This window comes from Nycticebus coucang, chromosome 15 (assembly GCF_027406575.1).
Source record: "Nycticebus coucang isolate mNycCou1 chromosome 15, mNycCou1.pri, whole genome shotgun sequence".
In the NCBI taxonomy this organism is placed as follows: domain Eukaryota; kingdom Metazoa; phylum Chordata; class Mammalia; order Primates; family Lorisidae; genus Nycticebus; species Nycticebus coucang.
Genome location: NC_069794.1, coordinates 52,061,734 through 52,088,373, shown reverse-complemented (window position 1 = coordinate 52,088,373; position 26,640 = coordinate 52,061,734). Strand labels below are relative to the sequence as shown.

At 37.4% G+C, this 26,640-nt stretch overlaps 2 non-coding genes across 2 annotated transcripts; both read left to right on the top strand.

Moving 5' to 3' along the window:
* Positions 1–16,226: 16,226 nt before the first annotated feature.
* On the top strand, positions 16,227–16,355 carry LOC128567092 (small nucleolar RNA SNORA70). Its single transcript, XR_008374761.1, has one exon. It is a non-coding gene; the product is annotated as a small nucleolar RNA SNORA70 (small nucleolar RNA).
* A 1,290-nt stretch (positions 16,356–17,645) lies between these two features.
* Positions 17,646–17,808, top strand: LOC128567145 (U1 spliceosomal RNA). Its single transcript, XR_008374797.1, has one exon. It is a non-coding gene; the product is annotated as a U1 spliceosomal RNA (small nuclear RNA).
* The last annotated feature ends 8,832 nt before the right edge of the window (positions 17,809–26,640 follow it).

Sequence of the window (26,640 nt, the reverse complement as noted above, 5' to 3'; positions counted from 1 at the left end):
ACTTCTTCACTTAGACAAACACAAGGCTCCTTACCTGGGGTCTTCCGTCAGGCTATGTAGCCGTGCTCCCCCTCCTGACCTCCCTTCAGGCCAATCCGGCATATAAAAATATTGCTTTCATGTGCCAAGTTGTGCTCTTACTCAAAATTCATCAGTATTTCCCTATTGCCATTACCGGTGATTCCCAAACATCATTTGCATGAAAATTATCATTGATAATTGCTTAAAATACAGATTCCAGGAGGTTTTTTCCCATTCTGATTCAGTTGGGGGGGGTGGTGTCCTAGAATCTTCCTTTTTTAACAAATAAAAATTTGGTATTAGCTTTATTACTAAGTGTTTTGAGGATAATCCCTTGACGGAGATCAGCTTTTCTTAGGATCTAAACCTGAACTTTAAATATGTTACTAAGTGTCTTTTTAGGGCCACGTAATCATTTCATTCGGCATTATTATAAAAACTAGGAATACAGCATATGATTTGCGTGCATATAATGCATATCTTCCTCTTTATCTATTTAAACATATAGCATTGTGTAAATGCAGTACCACTTGAGATGTCTTTCTGATCCTCAAGGGGCTGCTCACTGGTGCAGGAACATGTGTTGAAGAGATTCAGTTAAAAGAGAAGGATGCTAATGTCTGTGTATTCATGATCAAAGGAAACTTGAGTCATTGTCCTAGAATCTCATAGTTTAAATTCATTTCCACAAAGTAACTTTTCCTTTCAGCAAAGGAGTGTTGGCTTCCTAGATAATAACTCTTCATAAGGGGTAAGGTTGGTAGTGATGGGACATTTAACATTTTTCCTCCTGCCATGGTGCCCAATCTATCTCAAACACACACACACACACACACACACACACACACACACACACACACACACACACACACACACACACACACACAGAGAGAGAAGTGGAGACTGGTACCTGTCTTCTATCTGAAAGTGGTGAAATGATCAAGCAGCAAAGAAGCCTGACATAGCCAGGATATAGTCAGGAGACAGACAGTAAACTGAGAGACATGTTGCAAAGAAATAGCTTACATTCACAGAACTTAGCTCTCATTCATGAATTTGCAGGTGTGGTGGCTCCATTTTTAATCTCAGTGACTCAGATATTGAGGTGGCAGGATACCTTGAGGTCAGGAGTTTGAGACCAGCCTGGTCAACATCTCCTAAAAAAATGAAAGACAAAAGAATTTTCCAGGCATGGGATATGAACCTGTAGGCCTGGCTCCTCAGGAGGCTGAGGTGGGAGGATTGATCGAGCCCAGGAATAGAAGGCTGCAGTGAACTATAATCATACCACTGCCCTCCAGCCTGGGTATCTCTAAAACAAAAAACAAACAAACAAACAAAAACCAAGCAAAAAGTGTATTATAATAGTATTCAAATTTACAAATTTATACAGCTCATGAATATCTACTGAAATGAAAAAAAAGACTTCATGGATTTGAAATGAGTGAAATGGATGCCACAGTAGGTGAACTGAGTTAGAGGAGCCTAGAGTTCGTAGGACCTACAGGGACAAAGCAAAATAAGCAAATGGCCATTAACCTGGGGGTATTTCTCCACACAAAACCCTTACACAAGCAAATACTTAGGAACATTTCTTGTAACTCATTAATATTTTAATTGACAAAAATTGTATGTAAGGTGCACACAAGTTGTTTTAAAATGTATTTTTGTTGTCATTATTGTTGCTAATCCCCAAATGCTTTTTTGCAGTATACGCTTTGGTAATAACAAAGGTTGCATGGAATTACAGACGGCAAATATTTTTCTCTCTTTTACAAAAGATTTCAGACATACACAAAGAAGATCTTTCCGTCCATGAGCATGGTATGTTCCTCCATTTGTTAATCTCCTCTGCTATTTCCTTTCTGAGGATTTCATAGTTTTCTTTATAGAGGTCCTTCACCTCCTTCATTAGGTATATTCCTAGGTATTTCGTTTTCTTTGAAACTATGGTGAAGGGAGTTGTGTCCTTAATTAGCTTCTCATCTTGACTGTTACTGGTGTATACAAAGGCTACTGACTTGTGGACATTGATTTTATATCCTGAAACATTACTGTATTTTTTGATGACTTCTAGGAGTCTTGTGGTTGAGACTTTGGGGTTCTCTAAGTATAAGATCATGTCGTCAGCAAAGAGGGAGAGTTTGACCTCCTCTGCTCCCATTTGGATTCCTTTTATTTCCTTGTCTTGCCTAATTGTATTGGCTAGAACTTCCAGCACTGTGTTGAATAGTAAAGGTGACAGAGGACAACCTTGTCTGGTTCCAGTTCTAAGAGTAAAAGCTTTCAGATTTACTCCATTCAGTAAAATATTGGCTGTGGGTTTGTCATAGATAGTTTCAATCAGTTTTAGAAATGTGCCACGTATGCCTATACTCTTCAGTGTTCTAATTAGTAAAGGATGCTGCATTTTATCAAATGCTTTTTCTGCATCTATTGAGAGGATCATGTGATCTTTATTTTTGCCTCTGTGGTGGATAACGTATATGGTGGATAACATTTATGGACTTGCGTATGTTAAACCAGCCTTGCATTCCTGGGATGAAGCCTACTTGATCATGTTGAATGACTTTTTTGATGATAAGCTGTAATCTATTGGCTAGGATTTTGTTGAGAATTTTTGCATCTATATTCATGAGTGAGATTGGTCTGAAATTCTCCTTTTGTTTGGGTCTTTTCCTGGTTTTGGTATCAGGTTGATGTTTGCTTCATAGAATGTGTTGGGGAAGATTCCTTCTTCCTCAATTTTTTGGAATAATTTCTGCAGGACAGGAATAAGCTCTTCCTTGAAGGTTTGATAGAATTCTGGAGTGAAGCCATCTGGACCAGGGCATTTTTTGGTTGGAAGATTTTTTATTGTTTCTTTGATCTCAGTGCTTGAAATTGGTCTGTTCAGGAGCTCTATTTCTTCCTGGCTGAGTCTAGGGAGAGGGTGTGATTCCAAATATTGATCCATTTCCTTCACATTGTCAAATTTCTGGGCATAGAGTTTCTGGTAGTATTCAGAGATGATCTCTTGTATCTCTGTGGGATCAGTTGTTATTTCCCCTTTATCATTTCTGATTGAGGTTACTAGAAATTTTACTTTTCTATTCCTCATTAGTCTGGCCAATGGTTTTCTATTTTATTTATTTTTTCAAAAAACAATGTCTATACTTCCCAAAGCAATCTACCTATTCAATGCCATTCCTATCAAAATACCAACATTGTACTTTCAAGATTTGGGAAAAAATGATTCTGCGTTTTGTATGGAACTGGAAAAAACCCCATATAGCTAAGGCAGTTCTTAGTAATAAAAATAAAGCTGGGGGCATCAGCATACCAGATTTTAGTCTGTACTACAAAGCCATAGTGCTCAAGACAGCATGGTACTGGCACAAAAACAGAGACATAGACACTTGGAATCGAATTGAAAACCAAGAAATGAAACTAACATTTTACAACCACCTAATCTTCGATAAACCAAACAAGAATATACCTTGGGGGAAAGACTCCCTATTCAATAAATGGTGTTGGGAGAACTGATGTCTACATGTAAAAGACTAAAACTGGACCCACACCTTTCCCCACTCACAAAAATTGATTCAAGATGGATAAAGGACTGAAATTTAAGGCAGGAAACAATAAAAATCCTCAAAGAAAGCATAGGAAAAACACTGGAAGATATTGGCCTGGGGAAAGACTTCATGAAGAAGACCGCCATGGCAATTGCAACAGCAACAAAAATAAACAAATGGGACTTCATTAAACTGAAAAGCTTCTGTACAGCTAAGGAGACAATAACCAAAGCAAAGAGACAACCTACACAATGGGAAAGGATATTTGCATATTTTCAATCAGACAAAAGCTTGATAACTAGGATCTATAGAGAACTCAAATTAATCCACATGAAAGAAGCCAACAATCCCTTATATCAATGGGAAAGAGACATGAATAGAACTTTCTCTAAAGACGACAGACGAATGGCTAACAAACACATGAAAAAATGTTCATCATCTCTATATATTAGAGAAATGCAAATCAAAACAACCCTGAGATATCATCTAACCCCAGTGAGAATGGCCCACATCACAAAATCTCAAAACTGCAGATGCTGGCGTGGATGTGGACAGAAGGGAACACTTTTACACTGCTGGTGGGACTGCAAACTAGTACAACCTTTCTGGAAGGAAGTATAGAGAAACCTCAAAGCACTCAAGTTAGACCTCCCATTTGATCCTGCAATCCCATTACTGGGCATCTACCCAAAAGAAAAAAAATCCTTTTATCCTAAGGACACTTGTACTAGACTGTTTCTTGCAGCTCAGTTTACAATTGCCAAAATGTGGAAACAGCCTAAATGTCCACCAACCCAGGAATGGATTAACAAGCTGTGGTATATGTATACCAGGGAATACTATTCAGCCATTAAAAAAAATGGAGACTTTACATCCTTTGTATTAACCTGGATGGAAGTGGAAGACATTATTCTTAGTAAAGCATCACAAGAATGGAGAAGCATGAATCCTATGTACTCAATTTTGATATGAGGACAATTAATGACAATTAAGGTTATGGGGGGGGGAAGCAGAAAGAGGGACGGAGGGAGGGGGGTGGGGCCTTGGTGTGTGTCACACTTTATGGGGGCAAGACATGATTGCAAGAGGGACTTAACCTAACAATTGCAATCAGTGTAACCTGGCTTATTGTACCCTCAATGAAGCCTCAACAATAAAAAAAAAAAAAAAGAAGTTCTTAAATCACAAATATGATGCTTCATAAATAATTAAAAATCTAATGTCAATTAGCAAACCTTCTGGCTTATCATGGTACTCTCTGCTATTATGAGTTAAATTGTTTTAGATTCCACCTCTCAGTGAGATCATGTGGTATTTGTCTTTCTGGGGACAACTTCTTTCACTTAACATAATGTCCACCAGGTTCATTCATATTGTTGAAAATGAAAAAAACTCCTCTTTCATAAGACTGAACAGCATTCTACTGTGTATATCCACCACATCTCTTTGTCTGATTATCTATGGATGGACACTTAGGTTGACTCCATGTCTTGGCTATTAGGAACAGTGCTACAATAAGCATGTGAGTGCAGACATCTCCTCAGCAGACTGGCTTTAATTTCTTGGTATATATGGCCAGTAGTAAGGTCGCTGCATGACACAGTTATTCTATTTTTTAAGCTTTCTATGGAGCCTCTAGGAGATTTTCCATAATGGCTAGCCTAATTTACATTCCTGACAGCACTATGTGAGGGTATGCTCTTCTCCATATCCTTGCCGACCCTTGTTTCCTCATACAGTTTTGATTAAAGCCATTATAACAAGTGTGGGATGGTATCTCCTTACGGTTTTGATTTGCATTTTTCTGATAATTAGTGATGTTCAGCATTTTTTCATATACCTGTTGGTCATTCATATGTCTTCTTTTGAGATATGTCTATTCGGCCCTTTACTTATTTTTAAATTGGGTTATTTGTTTTCTTGCTATTGAGTTGTTTAAGTTTGTAATATACTTTGGATATTAAGCCCTTATCGGGTGTATGGTTTGCAAATATTTCTCCCATTCCACAGGTTGTCTCTGCACTCTGTTGATTGTTTCTTTGCTATACAGAGACTGATTAATTTTGAATCAAGCTTCAGCCAATCATAGACAGCCAATCGGACCACTGGGTGTATAACTTTTCCTCCTAAGAGACATATAAGACAAACATCTAGTTGAGCCAATGATGTAGTTCTTTACTTTGCTTCTGTGTTCAGCCTATAAGTTACTGCTCAGGCTACTAAAGTCAAGCTCTCTGAAGCTCTTTGGCTTTTGAGAGCTTCCTAATTCATTGATTATTCTTAGTTTTAAAAATATCCGTTAAATTTACTTTGTCTAAAGTTTTTCTTTTCAGGATAGCCATATGTAGAGACAAGGAAAGGAAAAGACTATATTTCAGCAGGGTCACTGGTCCAGGAACCTGAAAAGTGAACAGTGGAAGCCATGAAAGAACCACAAATGAACTCCATGAAAGATGGAGCATCTGGAGACCTGCAGGCCAAATGGAAAGACTGGCCATGCTGGCTGGGCAACCACGAGAATGGACTGTCCCCTCTGCAGCTATGCATTGCACCCTGGACTGAGACAGTCCTGACACTCTCCCACATCATTCATTAAAAAAAAAGAAAAACAAAACTTTAAATCAGCTTCTCAATATTCATGTATAATCTCTGCTGTGTTTTTGGAGGAAGGGCATCAAATTAGAGAGTATAATAATATCTAAGGTTGACTGATCCAAACCAGAAATCCTGAAGAGCTATGAGAAATGACTAACATCTATCAGAATCTGTAAAAGTGCATCAGTTAACAACTTTAAATCTGTCCATAAACATCTACTTTTAAAAAGGAAACATAAGGTACTATTAAAGTAAAACAAATACAATTCTCAAATGTATGTTAATAATTCTCATTTTTAAATCATTAAAGTACATCACAGTGTTAAAAAAATAAATTGAATTGGAACCAAATGACTTGATTTCCAGTACCCACTAAAATACTTAAAAACTGGATCAGTGATATAATTGTTACGAGCAGCTGTTCTATACCTCTAAATTGAGAATAGAAACTATTGCAGCACCCACCAAAAAAAGGCCATTGCAACAAACAAAACATACCACCCATAGTATCGTAAGACTCTCTAAATTCACATATTCAACTCTCAGTTTTCACTAGAGGTATTAGAATGAAAACTGCGTATAATACCACGTGTTATTTTTATCATTATCCACTAAATGTTTCTGTCAAGTTAATCCCTTTTATACGATTTTAGGATACTCATTTAATCCCTAATTCCAAAATTTTATATCTAAAAAAGGAATTTTCTAAATTTTTTTCAGTTCTAAGACTTTGTGATTTTCTCTTTTCCCTCATTCTTAGCACACTTTTTATTAGAAGTGTTAACAAGTGTGATTGTTGTCTAATTTCAATCTTCTACTAGAACTAATAAGCAGTAGAATAATCAAATGGAAGCAGAAATCTAGAGAAAAGAGAAATAAGAAAAAATTTTAAAGAGAAACAACTGACTGAAACTTTAGCTAACCAAGAGTAACCAAGAATCAACTTTCTATTCATCTTATTTAATGCAGGATTCTATAGACATATTTCACATACTGATTGGATAGCCAAAATCAGACAAAATCTTTCAAAATGATTACAGTTGAAGCTAAAATTTCACAGATAATGAAATAGAAAAGGCTTGTCACTTCCTTATTCAGATATTATATGAAGGAATTACCAGTCTTGGATAAGATAGCTGAAGAACTATGTTACCTGGCACGAATTTGAACTGTCTACAAAGAAATAGTTCTAGTTCCTGGGATCAGTTTCTTGGCAACTCGGTGCCGTGGCGTAAGTCATTCTCCACTTTTTATTTTTCAAGCAGGTCAGGCTGAAGCATTGGTGGGGCAAACGATAACAACAGAGCCTCATCCAGCATTTGTGATGTTCCATTCCTAGCAAGTTAGTGCATCCCTCAATTCAAGGATAGGTATTGAGTTATCAACACCAAGTATTGCAAGGAATTTGACTTTGGCCACATACAAACACTAAATTACCTATGTGTGCAACCCAAATATCACTGCTTAATAACTTGTAAAGGAAATATGGTAATTTGGAGATTGCTAAAGTAATCAGGCAGGAAGACAGGGAAGCCAAAAAAAGAATTTCACATCCGAAATCTGTTCACTTCTCCCACTGAGGCTAAAGTAACCACGAATCATTTTAATTAATCTGCCATAAAATGTCACAACCTAAATGAGTTCAAAGGATTTCAATTCAATCCACGGTGCATCACAAATACCACTATGAACTAAAGCCAATGCCGCAGCCTTAAATCTGAGAGACATGCAGATAAGAAGACAGGTGTATGCATAAAAGAATAAAGTGTAGTAGAAACCAATTACAGCAAAGTAGTTTTTCTTCCATAAGAAAAAACTGTATTATAAAAAGAAAAATTACTACAACAAAAGGGACTGTGATTTTTTTCCCTAATGATTGAAGTATCTACATACTTTCTTGATAAAATGAATTTCACTCAAGCTGAATTATAAATAAATTGTCCAGCTTGCCATGGATATTATAGTTCTACTAAGAATCATACCACCTGCAAGGAAAGATATATTCACCACCTCACATCCTAAATAAGCAGATGTAATTAATGGGGCATTTATAATTAATATGATGTTTTCATATCTAAGGATTAAATATGCAGATGGTGACAAAGTGTAGGGTACATCTGTTTCCAAATAACAGGTTGACAAAGGCTCCTTGCTTGATTTGTTACATAAATATTTGACAGGGTACAGAGATCTAATATATAATTTTGCAGGTGAACATCATCATCTAGCTAATCTTACTGTGGATATCTTTGTATTCCAGATCTGTAGTACTCTTTCCACCCTCATCAGATTATTGTTGGTGGCAGCTGAACACTTGCGCACAACAAAAATGTATTATTAGCAAAAATCTGGCTTATTATTCAATTATCAATGGCTGGTTGAACTCTCAAAGTAGACTAAGTATGGCTTTGAGAAGTAGGCAGAAGTTCTCAAAATGATCTAAAATAGTAATTTCACAAAATGAAGCTTTTCTGGTTGTTTTTGTATTCGTTAAGATATACCTGCCCTTTTCTCATTCAACATAACTAAGACCATATTATGCCAAAATGAACGTCAGGCTATTGAAATCTCTGTAGTGTAGAGATATACAAAGTATTATGTTTAAAATACAAAAGAGGTGGTCAGGGGAGTCTGGATATTTTTTCTTTTAGAAGAAATAATGTTTTAGGCAGTATATTTGTAGCCAATGTTTGACTCAATGGTGTGGTTTATCAGTATTACTATGAACTCAACGTTATTTCCGTGACCTTAAAAACGTTCTTTAACTTCTCAGGCTTTTGTTTTTGATGACAGTGATAATAATATTTCAATTATTATTCAATTATCAATAGCTGGTTGAACTCTCAAAGTAGACTAAGTATGGCTTTGATTAGTAGGCAGAAGTTCTCAAAATGGTCTAAAATAGTAATTTCACAAAATGAAGCTTTTCTGGATTTTTTTGTATTTGATAAGATATATATTCATAATATATATTCATAATATTTTGCAATTATTAAATACGTCAGAGAGCCTAGTACAGTTACTGACACAGCAGATATTCATTATATTCGCTTTCTTTTGCCTTTGAATAAACATTTTCTTCTTCTTTCTTTGCCTCCTTTATCCCCCACTCTTGATTTCTGTTCTTCCTTCCTGACAATAAGGTTTATATATTTGCAACGTGGTAAAAAAAAAAAAAAAAAAAATTAACAGAAATTTAGGCCTATTCCACTTCTCCTACTATACCATAGTCATTCATCCATCATAGCCACATCATCTTATATTGAATTTGTTCTTCACTTGTATGTCTTTCCACTTGACTATAAACCCCGTAAGGGCAAGAATACATATTTTCATCTTTATATCCTTAGATCCTAGTACCTTTGCAGCACATGATAAACTCTAAGTACTGTTGAAAAAGTCAATATTGGGGATATACAATGTAGTAGAGACCATATAAATATGTAATTTTAAAAACCTTTACAGGCACAACTCTATGCAGATTATAAAATGCTTCCATGTGCACACTCCATTTGTTTAACCTATACAATTCTGAAGGCAAAAGAAGTCTAAGACCTGTGCTCAAAAAACTGTCATTCCCAGTCACGTGGCTGGAAGCTATTTTGTAAATTCTGAGTCCTGATCTCTCTGAGTTTCAGTCTTCTATCTTGAAATAAGATTAATATCTGTCTTGCCCCCCTGGCAGAGTTCTTGTGAGGACCAAATAAAGGAATGCATGCCAAAATCCACTATGAACTGTAAAACATAAGTGGAGGAAGTGTCTATAAATTCTTCTCAAAGAACAGATCGGTTAGAAATAACTAGTTGTTAGATGTCATCTTCTCTCAACAACAAAACAACTGATGACTAAAAGGCTCTCTTTTGTACAGAAAACTTGCTAATTTGGATTGATATGCTGGAGGTTGTTAGGAAAGGTCATCTTGCAAGACATAAGAATGCATCTGAGTCTTGAAGTCTGCTAGAATCCGGATGATAGAAAGAATGATGTGATAGGCAGAAACATTTTGAACAAAGGTTATTTGGAGTAAGAGTAAAAAGATCATCCTTGCGGGAATAGAGCATTTAGTGTGTGAGAATAAGAGCATTTGAACTTGGAGAGATAAGTAGTGAGAGTGTGGAGGACTGTGAATGTCAAAGTAAGTTTCAACTTTTCACATAGATAATAATGCATTTAATGTTGCCAAAGTAATATTTCATGTAACTGATAACTTGTTATGAGCCAAACAGAATTTTAGAGAAATAAACCCAATGACAGCCATTGGATAGAAGAGAGAAGACTATAGCACAGATATTCGGTAAAAGTCTATTTTTTTTAATATAGAAATAATAGAAAGAAAGAAGAAAGGAAAACTACTGTGGCCTATTTAAGAAAAAGACAATAAACAAAAAATTTTAAGGAATAAAGTGCTGATGGGAAGTTGGAGGAAGCGTGATGAATTTAACATTATAAGTAAGGAGCATGGGGCAAGAATCAGCTCAGGTCTGTAAAACATAGCTCAAGTATGGCAATAGGACACAAGGGTAAGTCGTATTGAACTTGGTAGATGCATGATGGTGAGCCAGTGAGTATCAGGGATGAATTGTTCTCAGGAGGAGATCTATGATGTTAAACCTTTGTTGAACATGCGTTAAGGAAACATGGCTATAGTATTGTAAAGAAGAGAAATCTTCTCTGCCTTCGTAATTGTGCATCAGCTTTTTATAATAAATCTCTGTCTGCTATTGGTTCTGTTTCTCCAGAGAATCCTGACTAACACAGAGAGGAAAACACAGATGAAGAACAACATTGGATCAGGACAGAATATGCAGTGTGTTAGATACATGAGCATTCAGCAAGGTGGACAGTGCACAAATACACACTAATTTGTTCTGTCAACAAAACTGAATACTTCTGAATTGAAATCAACTCTAAAGTTTGAAATGTCTCGTACGAATTTTGCAGAATGTCAGAAATTCTCTCATTTTTGTAGCATGTAACCAATCATGGAAGAATATCATAGGAAGTAAGAAAAAAATATTCAATTTTGGAGCAAGCAAAGATAAATTTGAGATATTTAGTAACTCTCCCCACCTTTAAAATCAGTAGTTGGTCACCTCCCTATGTTGGCCACCTCCTTAAGTTGACCTAGTTTTCATAGGACTAGACATGGATCACATGTACTTAATGGAAGTTCCTTATGTTGACCACCTCTGTATGCTGATCAGTTTGTTATAGTCCCTTGGGTCATCAACTTACATAAATTTGGCTGTAATAGAATATATAGAAACCAATATTTGAAGTTATAATTGATAGAATGGATCATTTTTAGAGAATTTTATAGTTTACAAAACAAACAAATGTTACGTGTTTTATTGATGAATACATACTAACATGTATGTGAAACTTTTCACAAAGCACAGATGTAAATGTGTGGTATGACAGCCATTTAAAGTCATTCTACTGAACAATTTTGACTTGCTTGGTTATATAGTTGAAACAACTTTATTTTTCTCCAAACCCTGTCAAATCTTTTCTGTTCATTAAAGATATCTTAGACAGATCCCATAGATTCAGAGTCACTTTCAGACTTTCAACCATAAAAATATAACCAAGAGTGGTTTAAAACTCCAATCTCATATTTTTTTCCAAAAACCAAGGGCTTTAAGTCAGGAATGAGCATGATCTGCTCATTATGCCTCCAACTGTGCTTTCTGGTTTTAGCTTCTCCCTCGTTGAAAACATAGAAGAAAGATGGAAGGCCAAGGGGCAAGAATCCTTCAGTTGACTGTCACTATTCTTCAGCTAACTGGGCCCTGGTGCCCTCAGCATAGGGGCATCTGCTGCTGACTCTCCCCTCAGCATCTACTTACTATTTACCTCCCTGAGGTATACGAGGAGGCCATAACATTGAGTTTTCTAACATGGCTCAACTTCTACCAGTGATTCATATTATCAACAATCACTGGTGGTTGGGGGAAAGAGACAACTAGCCTGGTAGCCAGAAAAGCCCTCTTGGTTACAATAACAACTTCCATAGGCACACAGGCAGATCAGTAAGCCCGCTGCATAAGAGAGTTTCTGTGATAGAACACAGGCTAATCATCCATGCTCATGGGCATCCCCAGACTCTGTGGATGGATGATTCTGTTGAGCCTTTTCCCCATGCTTGGTTTAGGCAGTGTTATGGTCTGAATGTCCCCCAAAATTCATCTGTTGATTTAATCACCAGTATGATAGCATTAAGAGGTAGGACCCTTAAGAGGTGATTAAGTCAGAAGAGCAAAGCCTTCATGAATAACAGGATTAGATCCCCCATGAAAGGGCTTGAGGAAGAGGGTGCATTCCCTTCTGCCCCTTCTCCAGGTGGGGACACAGTGTTTGCTCTCTCTGGAGGATGCAGCAACACGGTGTCATCTTAGAAGCAGAGACCAGACACTATACCTGCCTTAACTTAGACTTTTCGCCTTCCATAACTGTAAAAAATAAATTTCTATTGCTTATAAGTCGCCCAGCCTCAGGTCTTTTGTTCTACACAAAGACAAGCAATGTGTTAGTTAGCTATTGGAGCATCAGAAATCATACAAATGTGTGATGCTCTTAAAACAACAAGCATTTATTATTTCTCATATGTTTAGAACCAGCTATAGAGTTCTGCTGATCTGGGTGAAGCTCCAGTTCTTTTCACCTGGGGACCCCATCTACCTGCAGCCAGTGAGCCACTGTGCTGGGGTTAGCTGCTCTACTATGGTCCCAGCTAGAAGACACAGCTCTCCTCCGTATGTCTCTCTGGATGGCTCACCTGGATTTGATCTCCTGACAAGGACAAGATTCTAAGAAGAACACAGGAAGCAGGCAAGATATCTTAAGGCACGGGAGTAGAATTGGAATACTGTCACTTCTGCTAAACGATTTAGCCAAAAAAGTCACAAGGTCATTCATCCCAAATCTAAGAAATAGTGAAAGAGACCCCACATATTTTTTTTTTTTTTTGAGACAGAGGTTCACTTTGTTGCCCTTGGCATCATCATAGCTCACAGCAACCTCAAACTCTTAGACTCAAGCGATCCTCTTGCCTCTGCCTCTCAGGTGGCTGGGACTACAGGTACCCATCATGACACCCAGCAAGTTTTTCTATTTTCAGTAGAGATGGGGTCTCAGTCTTTCTTGGGCTGGTCTCGAACTTGAGAGCTCAAGCCTTGCACCTGCCTCAGCCTCCCAGAGTACCAGGATTACAGGCGTGAGCCACCACGCCCAGCAAGACTCCACTTACGGATGTCAGAAGCTGCAAGACTACATTGAAAAGAGCCAGAATAAAGGAAAGAACAGAAAGTCAGGGTAATTTTTGCAATTAAATTAACAGGCCCTCTGGTCTCAATTTTTCATGTCCATCCCACATGCAAAATACACTCAGCACCTCCTAAGACCTTTAAATGCCTCACCCAGTCATGGCGCGATGAACATGCTAATACATCAGGTCTTGTTGTAGTCCCTCAAGACCCAGAGATTTTTGACCTAAAAAGAGAATCTTTTCAGAACTCAAATATGATAATAAATCTAGGTAATAATAATGACCCCCTTCATTTAAAAATGTGTGGAATGAAAGACATGGAATGGTCACCCCTCGATATCAATTCTGAAATCCTACTAGGCGGATGTTGCCAGAACCAGCAGTCCAGAGTTTGGTAGTGTTCCTTTATTGGCTCTTTGTTCTATTATTTGCAAGTGATTGCTCTTATCTAATATTCTCCTCAGATTTTGCTACCAACCTCTTGCCTTTTAGGTTTGGAATGTCCTTTTGCATCACATCTTATATCTAAAGAAAGAGCTGGCGTTCCCAGCTGAGTAGCTTTCTCAACCCAATTCCTCTCCATATTAAATTGAAGGTCCAGAGTTATTTCTGAAATTTGAACAGTGTCAGTTCTTTTACCTCAATTTAGCTGCTCTATTGTCAATACAATCCAACTAAAAGCTATGTGGGCTTTGTAGGAACCTGATTATTTTATGCTTCATATTCCAAAAGTCACACTCAAAATTGTTTTTCAGTCTCACTTTCTAGATGTAATCACTGTTACTTTGGGATCTGATTTTTTTTTTTTTTAAGATCACACCTATATAAATTTCCTAAAATGTTCTTTTTATCCAGCTGAGTAGATCTACTAAGTGTGGCCTTATTTATCTCAAAAAAAAAAAAATTCTAACTTTTCTGATTAAGACTTCTTAATTCTTATAAAGATTTAATCTTAAGCATGAACAAAGGGTTAGAATAAGTACCCTTACTTTAACTTGATCTTTGTATCCATACTTCATGTTATTTTCACTAGGAAAAGAGATTGGAGATAAGAAATAGTTTTATTTTCCAACGAAGAAAGCCTCCTATATTCCCTCTAAATTCTGTGTGAAAATTAGTGCACATTTCTTTCTTTAGCTGATCTCATTCTTAGGTTTTTCTTATCATATGCAGCTAAGAGCAACCAGACAACACTTAACAATGATTTCCCTGGAGATCAATGTGGTCAGGTCCAAAAGTGCATTGGCAACAATTTCTATCTTCCTCTTTACCACAGGCCACATTTTAATACAAGTTTTGCTCCTGCAAACAAAGACTGTAATTGTTTCCAGCCTCCATCTATCATCTTATGAATCAGTGAAACATATTTGGGGATTTTGTTACAGCAACATTTTACTTATACAGTACCAATTTTTGGATCATTTAGATATTGCTGTATAACTAAACACCCCAAAAGTCAGTGATTTAAAACAACAACCATTTATTACTTCCAAAAGTCTAAGGGTGCCTGGGCATTTCAACCAATCTAGCTGAGACTTAGGTGAACTCATTTGGAATCACTTAAGCATCTGTAGTCACCTGGTGAGTCAGCTGGACTCAGGTCTACCTGGTCTAGGATGGCTCCACCTGGGACCACCCAGGTCTCCTGTACTCCTCATGCCCTTCAGACCCTCTGAGGGGCCAGCTTGAGCTTGTTTTCAGGTGGTGGCTGGATTAAAGAAAGAGGGTGAAAATATGCAAGGCCTAGACTCAGAACTCACTTTGATATTCTATCGCCCAAAGCAAGTCATGTAGCCAATCCGTATATGAAATGCAAAGAAAGGATTCTACCTGCTATTAGAAGAATCTAAAAAGTCACAAAGTAAAGGATGTGGTTACAAAAGGCAGGGCAGTGGTATTATTTTGCGATCTTCCTGCCAGATATAAAGCAACTGAGGACAGAAAGAACAAAATGTCACAGCACTGCCTGCTACTCTAGACACAGCATTCAGACAATTCTCCTCTCCCCCTCCCATCCTTTCCCCAATCCTCTGCTTAGGTGGTAAGGACATGGGAGTTTATGAGATATGACACTGGCAATGATTTGGAACAGTGATGCAGATTCAAAGCTTGCATTTAATAGAAAGTGGCCTCAATTTTGATATTTTGTTTTAAACCAAGTACTTTTTTAATATTTCTTGGACTGTAACTATAGGATATAGTTGCCAATTCTGAGGCAAAATAAAATTTCCACTCCACATCTTATTATTACAGTATTATTATATCATTTAATCTAGGTAGATGGAGCTATAATTTATCTCATCATATAGACCTTTGGTAAGACATGGTGGAGTTTACAACTAACTCATCTTCTGATTCCAAGTCAGTGGCTCCAGAATTTCTACACTGCAAGGATTTAGGATTGAAAGATTGGGAAAAGAAACTAGCAGACTTTTCTGAAAGCTGCATTTGTATGTCATTTAGTATAGGATTGATAAAAGCTCAATACTTCACCTAAAAGAAATTGGCAGGAGGGCTGCTGTAAATGATGAACTACCACCTCCTCCCACTAAGCCAATACTTAGTTGGACCTTTGCTCCAAATCTAGTGCTTTTTGCACTATATAGCTTTGCCTCTTGCAATGGGAAGTATCGTGTCTCTCAAAAAGATATGTTCAAGTTTTAATCCTCAGTACCTGAGAATATGACCTTATTCGGAAATCGGGTTTTTGTGGATATAATCAAGTTAAAATATGATTATGCAGTATAAGAGTGGGCACTAAGCCAATGACTGAAATCCTTACAAGAAGAAGGAAATTTGTCTGCTCCTTTCCTCTTGGGGCCCTGGTATGCAATGGCTGCAAACAGCAGCCTCTTTGGAAATGTATTCAGCCTGTTGCTTGTTTTGGCTGCTCTAGGGGACCTTGGAGACATTCCTTTCTGACACATGTCCATATGTTAGACCTTGTGCTGTCCCCAGTCTAAACTCCAGACAGGTATTCACCATGCTTTTAGAAAGCCCGAGGGCACTGTGGCCCGGGCTCACATTGGCCAAGTCATCACGTCCATCTGCACAAAACTGCACAACAAGGAGGATGTGATTGAGGCCCTACACAGGAGCTAGTTCAAGTTTCCTGGCCACCAGAAGATTCACATCTCTAAGAAGTGAGGTTTTACCAAGTTTAATGCATATAAATTTGAAGACATGATAGCTGAGAAGTGGCTCATCTCAGATGGCTGTGGGGTCAAATACAACCCCCCTTGTGGCCCCAAGGACAAGTGGTGGGCCTGATGCATGAAGACTTCCACTATGCTGCCCCCTCGTTTGTTCCTACCAATAAATCCTACTTCCTTTCCCCACACCTCCCACACCCAAAAAAGAAGTAGAAAGAAATTTGGATCCAGGAGGATGGGCGGAGGGAGGGTGATTGGTGAGATCACACTTACAGTGCATCTTACAAGGGTACATGTGAAACTTACTAAACGTAGAATATAAATGTCTTAGCACAATAACTAAGAAAATGCCAGGAAAGCTATGTTAACCAGTGTGATGAAAACATGTCAAATGGTATATATAAACAGTGTATGGTGCCCCATGATTGCATTAATGTACACAGCTATGATTTAATAATAATAATAATAATAAAGAAATTTGGATCCAGATAGGCACCCAGGAATGAACACCCAGTGACAACGGAAGCAGAGAGTGTGGTGACACGTCTACAAGCTCAGCTGGGAACTCCAAGGATTTCCAGCAACTACTGGAAGCCAGGAGGAAGCAAGGGAGGATCATCCTCTAGAAGCTTCAGTTAGAGCATGCTTTCGTTCAGACTTTGATTTCAGACTCACAGCCTTCAGAACTGTGAGAGATGAAATTTCCATTGTTTTAAGCCACCCCAATCGTGGTAATTGTGGTAGCCACCTTGGGATACACCTTTTAACTTCTTCCAAATTGTTGCCATAGGAGAGGGGAACCATTTACCTCCACCTTCTTATGGTCCCAGCTAGGAGTGAGAATTAAATTGACATAAGCTAGATTAACAGGAGAAAAGCATGTAAGTTTTGTGTGACAAGGGAGCCCTCACAAGGAAATGAAAGCCCAAAGAAGTGACAAAATCCATATGCTTCTATATATTAGGTTGAACAAAGAGAGGTAATTGTGGGAAAGTAACTGAATTGTGTGGGGAGGCTGGAAGAAAGAAAGAATGATTTTAATAAGGTGTGTTTGACTTCCCTGGCAGGGAGATACCATAATCACAAAGGCAGTTTTCTCAGGGTGAGGCTGATCCATTGCACTCTGGATGTGCTGACCCCTACGATTTCTCCAAATGTGGGAAACTTGACTGGATAATTTATAGTAGTGGGGAACCACATTCATGCTGTCACCTGATGTTAAAAAAAAAAAAATCTATTTGTACAGAATTCTCTGAGCTATGACTCTCTATTGAATAATTTTTTTTCTCTCAATATAGGGTGGGCATCTTTCACATTGATGTTTTAATCTCCTATTTATAGGAAGAAAACGAGAGGTTAGAATGCCCTATTACATTTGTTATTTTTCAGATATCTTTAATTCAAAATAATCCTTATTCCAAAGTGGCAAATTTTGACGGGCATCATCTGATCCCCTTCCATTATAAAAGTTCTTGACAATAAATCTCTTAGGCCACATCTCCGTATAATCTAATGAAGAAAAAAAGGATTGCAGATGAGTTAGCATTTCACATTTCTGAAAATAAAAAAAAAAGTCAGAAGTAACAAAAAGCATTGGCTTTAGAATACTATTTTTTTCTGTCTAACTCTCATGAGGTCAGCCCCCTACCTAAAACAGCCACTTGAAGCTAATCTCAAAGCCTCTAGGACAATTTTTATTCAACCTTTAAAGACCACCTCTACCAGGCACTGACCTTGTTCCATCCCCTTGGGCTGTGGCAGAAGGCAGGTTTTACAGTGTTTCTTTCATTGTTCTGCTTGAAAATCTAAAACCTGTCCATCCTAAAAGAAACCAACCTGCAAGTGCCAACCAATAACAAAACACATTTCATACATTTTTGAGGAAAAAAAATGTAGGGAAGATGAATGTAGAGAATACAATAGTCGTTTATCTGAGAACTATGTTTTGTTATGCCAAGCGCTGTGTGTATAGAGCCAATACATCAGGTCCACCCATAAGCGGAAGTGAAACATGTTTCTTCCACACATTATTTGACATGGAAAGTGAGTATTTTATTGGCATAGGGTAATTTAAACTCACACAGTGGTGTCTTGAGTATATTAGCAGCATACCATGAGAAGACTAGATGGTTCAGCAATTTGTGCTCCAGAGTGAAGTAGTCCAAAACAATTCAGAGGAAAAGCGAGGGCAGAATGTGTGGAGAAGTGGCTTTATATCAGTCAAGGATAGCTGCCATTAAGATGGTAATGATTAACATCAGATAAAACCGAAAAATCCTGCCACCCAGTTTGGCAGAGTTACAGGTACACCACATTTATAGCACTGATACTGTACCTCCTCTGATGATCCACTGGATTCATTCATCCTAATTTTCCTGCCTTTCCCTATAACAAACAGCATGTGCAGGACACGCACACTCATGTGTGTTTATTACTATAAAAGACAGAGTGTGTTGGGTTTCAAAGTGTTGGCTCTTTCTGGGTTTGAATCCCAAATTTAGCATTTACTGTGGTGCTAACTGCATCTGTAAAAGAGACTTTGTAGTTCATGTTTCATATGTATTATTGGGACAAGCAGTAAAGAGGATAAGATGTGCAAAACGCAGCCCAGGTCACAGAATGAGGGGTCACCAAATAACAGATGTCATTATCATCATCACCATTATTATATACCTGCTTACGCTTGGTTATCAGTGTACATCATCTATATGACCGGAAACTTCTTCAGGTTTGTATAGAAACTTAAGGGTCCATGGGCTTAGCAAAGGTTTGGAATTTGGGGAAATTGTATTAATCTATATTTTCAAAATATTCTGAAATAAAAGTCAGAAAAGTATCTAACAGCCCAAACTTAATCAAATGGTTAGCTAATTGATAAAGTTTGCCCAGTATTGACAAATCTTGTCAACTTGCCAACCTAGATAAAACAGCGTGCACCCACTGCCCAGTTATGAACAACATGGGTCACCCCGTTAACGATGGGATCACATGTTTAAAGGCAAAAAGCAACTAAAGCAAAAGGCACTGAAGGAGGATAGCAAGTAGTTCAACTTGTCTGGCTCAATAGACAAGCTGTAACATAAAGCACATCAGACCTGAGGAACCTTGAACTTCTCTGAGCCTCTGTATTGAGTTGTTCAGTAGTCATTTCAACTTCAACTAAAGCAAAGGTTTGTGTGATACTACATGAATAACTATGTGTGAAAACACTTTCTATGATCCTTCAAAACTAAAGAATAATAGTAGAATTTATTATCAAAGTCATTCTCAGAGATGTTTGTAATAGGAGATTTTAAAAAATAAATAAAACTAGAAATGCCAGTCCAGAGAAGATAAACTTTCAGGGAATTTTATGAGAGATGATCAAAATGGTGTTTTAATGAATTGGTCTTGCAGCTAGGTGTGACTTTGTTTTCCCCGGGTCATGGTTTTCGTCTTGCAAGTCAGATGAGCTAGCACATAAAAATGATCTACAGAGCATGCTCTTGCCCCTTAGAATTTACAATGGAAGGGATACATCAAAACACAACTTACGACATTTATGAACAGGACTTTCTGGCTATCATTCAGCCTCCAGTGCCATGAATGAAGGCACTTACAAGAAGATATTTCTTAAAAACTTATCAGAAATGGATATTTTTTTATATAAAAATGTTTGGCTATATTTTTAAAGAGACATTACACCGTCCCTGTTAATGTAAGTACACTGCCTTTCCCTTCAGTGATAACGTCTATCTGTGTAGTAGATCCTATTCTTCCTTGAAATATTTGTTGCCTCTCCCTGTGGGTTGATTGTACCTCCTCTATCCACTGCTATTAGGCTTGTCTCTGTGGTTTTCTTTGGCCAATAAAATGTGAACAGTAGTGCCATGTGTCACTTCTAAATAGAAGATGTAAAAGCTTTCACATAGCTCCACCATCTTCTCTTTTCTGGCTGCTATGGAAAAATGAAATAGCAAAAGTTTCCACACTACTAGAAAAAGACTGGCAACCATATTATAAAGTAAACACCCAAACTCTTTAAAGCTATTCAATCAATCAATGATAGGTCTATAGGCTTGGTAGTAATAATCACCCAAATCAACTCAAAAATATCAGCCAATCAGGGACAGCCTTTCACTTCTAAATATTATCCATAGCTATGTTAACCAGTGTGATGAAAGTGTGTCAAACGGTCTGTGAAGCTAGTGAATGATGCCCCATGATCATATCAATGTACACAGCTATGATTTAATAAAAAAAAAAAGTTGAAAAAAAAATAAATGTTATCCAGTGAAGAATAAACTCACAAAAGAAACATTCTCTGAATGTCAATGACTCAGCAAGAGTCTCACTCTAGTAACCATGTTTCTGCGGCTACGCGGAACACACTTCCATCCTCTAAGTCAGACAGCCCCCAAACCTACCCTTCCCCAAAACTCTATGAAGTATCCATTCCCTGCTTTCCTTAAAAAGTATATGCCACCTAGATTTCCCTCACTTAAATAAACAATAAATTCAGCCTTCAGGTTTTTGTTTCAAATATTGAGTGGTAGTCTTGTCTTTTGACATATTAAATTTTTTAAAAAGTGAAGATTCTGAAGAAAATGGGACATACCTATACTGAACATGTAGCATGAGTGAGAAACAACTGTAGTCTGTGTAAACCACAGAGATTTTCTGGTAATTTGTTAACACAGAATAATTTATGCTACCCTGAACAGACTGTAAGTCTAAGTTATAACTATAGAAAAATACACAAAGAAAATAGGCGGTGACAACTTACTTCCCCCTCCCCTTAAATCTGTGTTTTACTCTTGCTGGATCATACTTCTGTCATTGAATATAATCCTTACCTTTCTACATTTTGGCCCAATATTTATTTTTAAAGGTTCGTTTGTTATTTAATTAGAAAATTATTTTTTTCTGTAAAATGTATGATTTTCAGAAATTTCTCCTGTACAAAAAGGCTTCACCAAAACAATAATAATGGCAAAATGGTTTTAAAAAAAAGTAATATAAAAATAAGGCAACAAAAGAAATAATATACCACAAAATACATTACCCAGCCATAAATTTTCAATTTTGTGACTATTTCCCCCATAAGACTTTATATCTAGTTTTAAAATGAAAACAAATAAGGAAGTTAAATTTATCTTTAAAACACGTTAAAATTTACTGAAAGTTTCTATTACAGCATATCTATAGCTGTATCTCATTTGATATTTGATTACCATCAAATTTTATTATGTGGATGGATCTCATGAAATTCATTTTGAAGGATGGTTTGCTCATAAGAATTTAGTTATCATGGAAACATTCTAATTCATTTAACAAATACATATTGAAAACATACTGTATTGAAAACATACGGTAGGATTCAATACAATTAGTGTTCCAAAGTAAATAAGACATAAACTTATCTTCAAGTCTAAAAGTACAAACAGAAAATTTAATGTATAACCATAATAAACATGAGTGAACATGACAAATAGCATCAGAAAGAAATATATAAAATGGTAAGCAAGATCTGAGGGATAAGAAATTACAAATGAATAAAGTAAGAGAAAGATTGCAAGGCAGGTACATTTAACCTGGCTCTTAAAACATAGGTGGGAAATATCCACATAGGCCTGGTTCTAACCCATAAACAAGGTGGATCCCTCATTTCTTCAGTGTCACCCTAATCTAGCAAGGCAGAGCTGTTCTCATAATGATGTGACTTGCCAGTTTCCTGTGTGTGTCATCAATATCCTCAGAGAATTGGCAGGAGATGAGGAGGGGGGTTATGTTTTAGGATCTGCTCTCTAATTTTATTCACTCACTTAGGCAGCTTAATATAACCCAAATACTTCTAACAAATTTTAGTGAAGTAGAGATTTCAAAGCACACAGGTCATTGGAAATTAACTCAGGGTCTATGCCTCTCTCTGAATTGTTAGCCTACAATGGCCTAGTGACGCCTATACCTTGAGTCATAATCTTTCTCACAGCAGACTACCTGTCTGGATTTTATTTCTTCTATATGGGTCAGAGCTTTAATCCAAAGCACTGAACCCCAGCCAGGGATTAATAGTGGTGGAAATTGTTAGTTAACTAAATTTGATGGAGCAGCCGACTGATAAGGCATGATTACAGGCCTCATAATTCACTAGGAGAAATTCATTAGTCAACATTTCCACCGACACTCCCTTCCAACTAATAGTCAATGCACAGTTCTTCAGCTCTATCCAACAATTACTTTCCTCACTTCAGAAATTCCAGGATGAAAGTATTAAGGAAAAAAAGAAAAGATGAATCCTTCACTCCATATCTCACATACAAAAGTGGGCAGTAACATGATTTGAAGAAATTTCCTAAAATCTTGATGAAATTTATAGCAGAACAAAAGCCATCTGGGCCTATTATTTATTTTACAAAGCAAAATAAGACCTTTGAAAAACTCTGACCAAACTAAAAACTTCTGCACAGCCCAAAACACAGTAAATAAAGCAAGCAGACAGCCCTCAGAATGGGAGAAGATATTTGCAGTTTCTGACAAAGGTTTGATAACTAGAATCCACAGAGAACTCAGACTAATTAATAAGAAAAGAACAAGTGATCCCATTTCATTGTAGGCAAGATATTTGAACAGAAGCTTCTCTGAAGAAGACAGACACATAGCCTACAGACACACGAAAAATTGCTCATCATCTTTAGTCATCAGAGAAATGCAAATCAAAACCACTTTGAGATATTATCTAACTCCAGTAAGGGTAGCCCACATCACAAAATTCCAAAACTATAGATGTTGGCGTGGATGTGGAGAGAAAGGGAACACTTTTGCACTGCTGGTGGGAATGCAAGCTAATATGTTCCTTTTGGAAAGAAGTTTGGAGAATACTCAAGGAACTAAAAGTAGACCTGTCGTTCAATCCTGCAATTCCTCTACTAGGTATACATCCAGATGACTAAAAAACCATTTTACAACAAAGGTATTTGCACAAGAATTATTGCAGCTCAATTCATAATTGCCAAGTCATGGAAGCAGCCCAAGTGCCCATTGACCCATGAATGGACTAACAAATTGTGGTATGTGTACACCCTACAATATTATGCAGCCATAAAAAAAGTGGAGACTTTACCTCTTTTATGTTTACATGGATGGAGCTGGAACATATTCTTCTTATAAAGTATCTCAAGAATGGAAGAAAAAGTATCCAATGTACTCAGTACTATTATGAAACCAATACATGATCACTCACACTTTCATATGAATGATAAAACACAACTATAGCTCAGAATGTAGGACAGAAGAGGAGGCGGGGAGGGGAGAGAAGAGGAGGGAGGTTCTGGGTGGAGGGAGGGTAATCGTGGGACCTCACCTATTGTGCATATTGCAAGGGTACATGTCAAGTTTATTAAGAGTAGAGTATAAATGTCTTAACACAACAATTAAGTGAGGTGAAGACTGTGTTAACCAGTTTTATGTTAAGTATTCCAAATTGTATATAAAATCAGCACTTGGTACCCCATAAAAGCAGTAATGAACACAGCTATGATTTAATAAAAAAGAATCCTAAAGGGTTTAGATTAGTGTATGGATAACAGGTCAATGAATGAATTAAATCAAATTCAGTGTGCTATGGAGAGTAGCTTTCCAGGTTGACATTTGCCACACATTATGTTGTTCTTCTCTACAGTAAATCATCTTTTTTCCACTTTAAAAAAAATTAAAAGATAAAAAACTTATATTCAATTTTATTAAGTAATATTAAAAACCAATAGAGCTTTCAGGACACACAGGAATACAGCACACATATCATGTACATGCATTTGTGCATGGATCATTCCTCTTCTCCATATGAATAGAGTCACAACTTCATGGCATTTACAGAAAATACCCACTTAACGCTCAAGAATAACCTTACCAAAGAATGCTTATCCAGTTCTCTAAAGTGAAAACGGGGCCTAAATATGAAGACTTTGCCATTATACAAATATTTTTCAACACTTTGACCTAGTGGAGTTAATATCATTGTCGCTATTCTCACTTAAAATAAGCAAAATAATGGTCATATCCTTGAAAAAATAGTAAATTAACTGTCAGAGTCTATGAATGCAAATGGAACTAAAGTCTCACTATTGAAAAACAAGACGACTTATTTTTTTAAGCTCCCTTGCTAAAAAACAGCATGGAATCAGTTTTTCATTTTCCAAAAGAAAAGGCATTTTTCAACTTAATAGGATTGAAAACTAGGGGAACTATATTAACTATATTAGGGTTCCAAACTAGGGGAAAAAATAGTGGGCAATGATTTAAATGACCTTGGCCCCAGACTCAGATACCTCAGAGATACCAGTGTACGAGGTGACATGAGAAGGAAACTATCCGTTCCTCAGTTTCCTCACCTGAAAATAGAATCGAATATTTATCCTAGAATTGTTCAGGTATCAAATTTAAGAATATAAGTAGAGGCATCTTGTAAACATGAAATGTTAGGCCCCTATCACCACACTCTTTTGTAAAGTCTTTACAGCCTTGAGTTCTATGTATCCCGGGTATCAGTTGATCCAACAGATATTTTACATCTAGACTACCGTGGCACTGCCTTTCTTTGTACTGCTAGCTATGTCCCTACCCTGTCTGTTTCTCAGTTTTCCTGACTGTAAAACCAAGCTGCTCTCTGCTAGTCAAAAAACATTTGTGAAATGCATAAATGTTTCAAATGTTCTTTGAGAGACGGAGAGCAAAAAGCAGCCTGCAAATTCAAAGTGCTAGTTGGATTTTCATGACACGGAAGTATTACTGCATCTCTCTGGAATTTGGAGGGCTTTTCTACTCTTAGGACACAAACAAATTAAATTGGATGAGTGGTACTGGGTCCTTGAGAGCAATTCTGTGCACATAGATGGGGGTCAGAGCTGGATACAGAGTCTCAGAATTCCATTACGAAACTGTTGGACGAGGCTGTTTTTCCTGCGTACATGATGAGTAAACTATCTCAGGCTTTCCAACTGTTTTGAAACTAGACACTTAAACTTGGGGGTAAGTATTACTGAAACAATGACAATCTGTACCAATGGAAAGAAGTTCAGATTATTCCTTTCTTCAGTTGGGTACATTTAACTGTGGGAGAAGAGGAACCAATCTATGTTTCAATTAGTTCCCAGTGATTCCAAAAAGCTTCCATAGATTAATCAAATTCTGGCTTTGGGGAGGAAGGATTTACTTAAAATCAAATTGATCTGTTGTTCTCATATTATCACTGGTAAATCTATATTTACTCTGCTTTAGGGCTTCTGAAGAGTAATAAATTGTCACCACTCCTGCAGTCTGCCTGAGTCCCAAGTCACACTTGAAATGAGTTTAATATTTAGAGCCCCTTTCAAAAGTACTGTTGCTTGCAGACACTCAGTCGTAAACTTTCCAGGAACAACAACAAAAAACGCGACAGTGGAGGCAAGATTTCGTGAAGGCAGAGTCAGATTGTAAATTTTCCTCTTGACTTTTAAGGATGAGGAAGAGGGTTTCACCAAACAAAAGCCAAATTCCAATGAAAAGAGGGTGAAATGTGAGTGTGGGGAATGTGAGAGGGGGTGGCAGCCATGGTGAGGGGGGAAACTCGTTGCTTTCTGAAGGAATATTTCCACCTGTGAATCATTCCCACTTAGTGGGGAAATTCTTCCAAAGCGCTGCCTTTTTTCTTCCTTTGATGGACGCTGACAACAGCCTCCCCTGCGCAGGATCCACTCTGCAGGTGTTGCACATCACTCAGTCTCCTTATCATCTCCTGGGACTGTTGTTTTTTGTCCCTCCTGGGACAAAGGCTCTGATAAAACTTCAAGGCTCTGATGTTTAAATATAGATTTCTGAATTTTAAAAAGCATCACGGCTGCTCTGCCTGCCAAGAGAGCTGGACTATTAATTTGACATATCGAATGAGCCTTTTGGACTGCAGGGGGTTAACCCAGCCTGCCAGCCAAACCAAGGAAAAGGATCTGACTCCCAGATGCTACTGCCAGCAAAATTAATCTTGGAGCTTAGCATCTGGACGCTTCACCTGCCAGGCGGGCCCCAGTAGGTCTT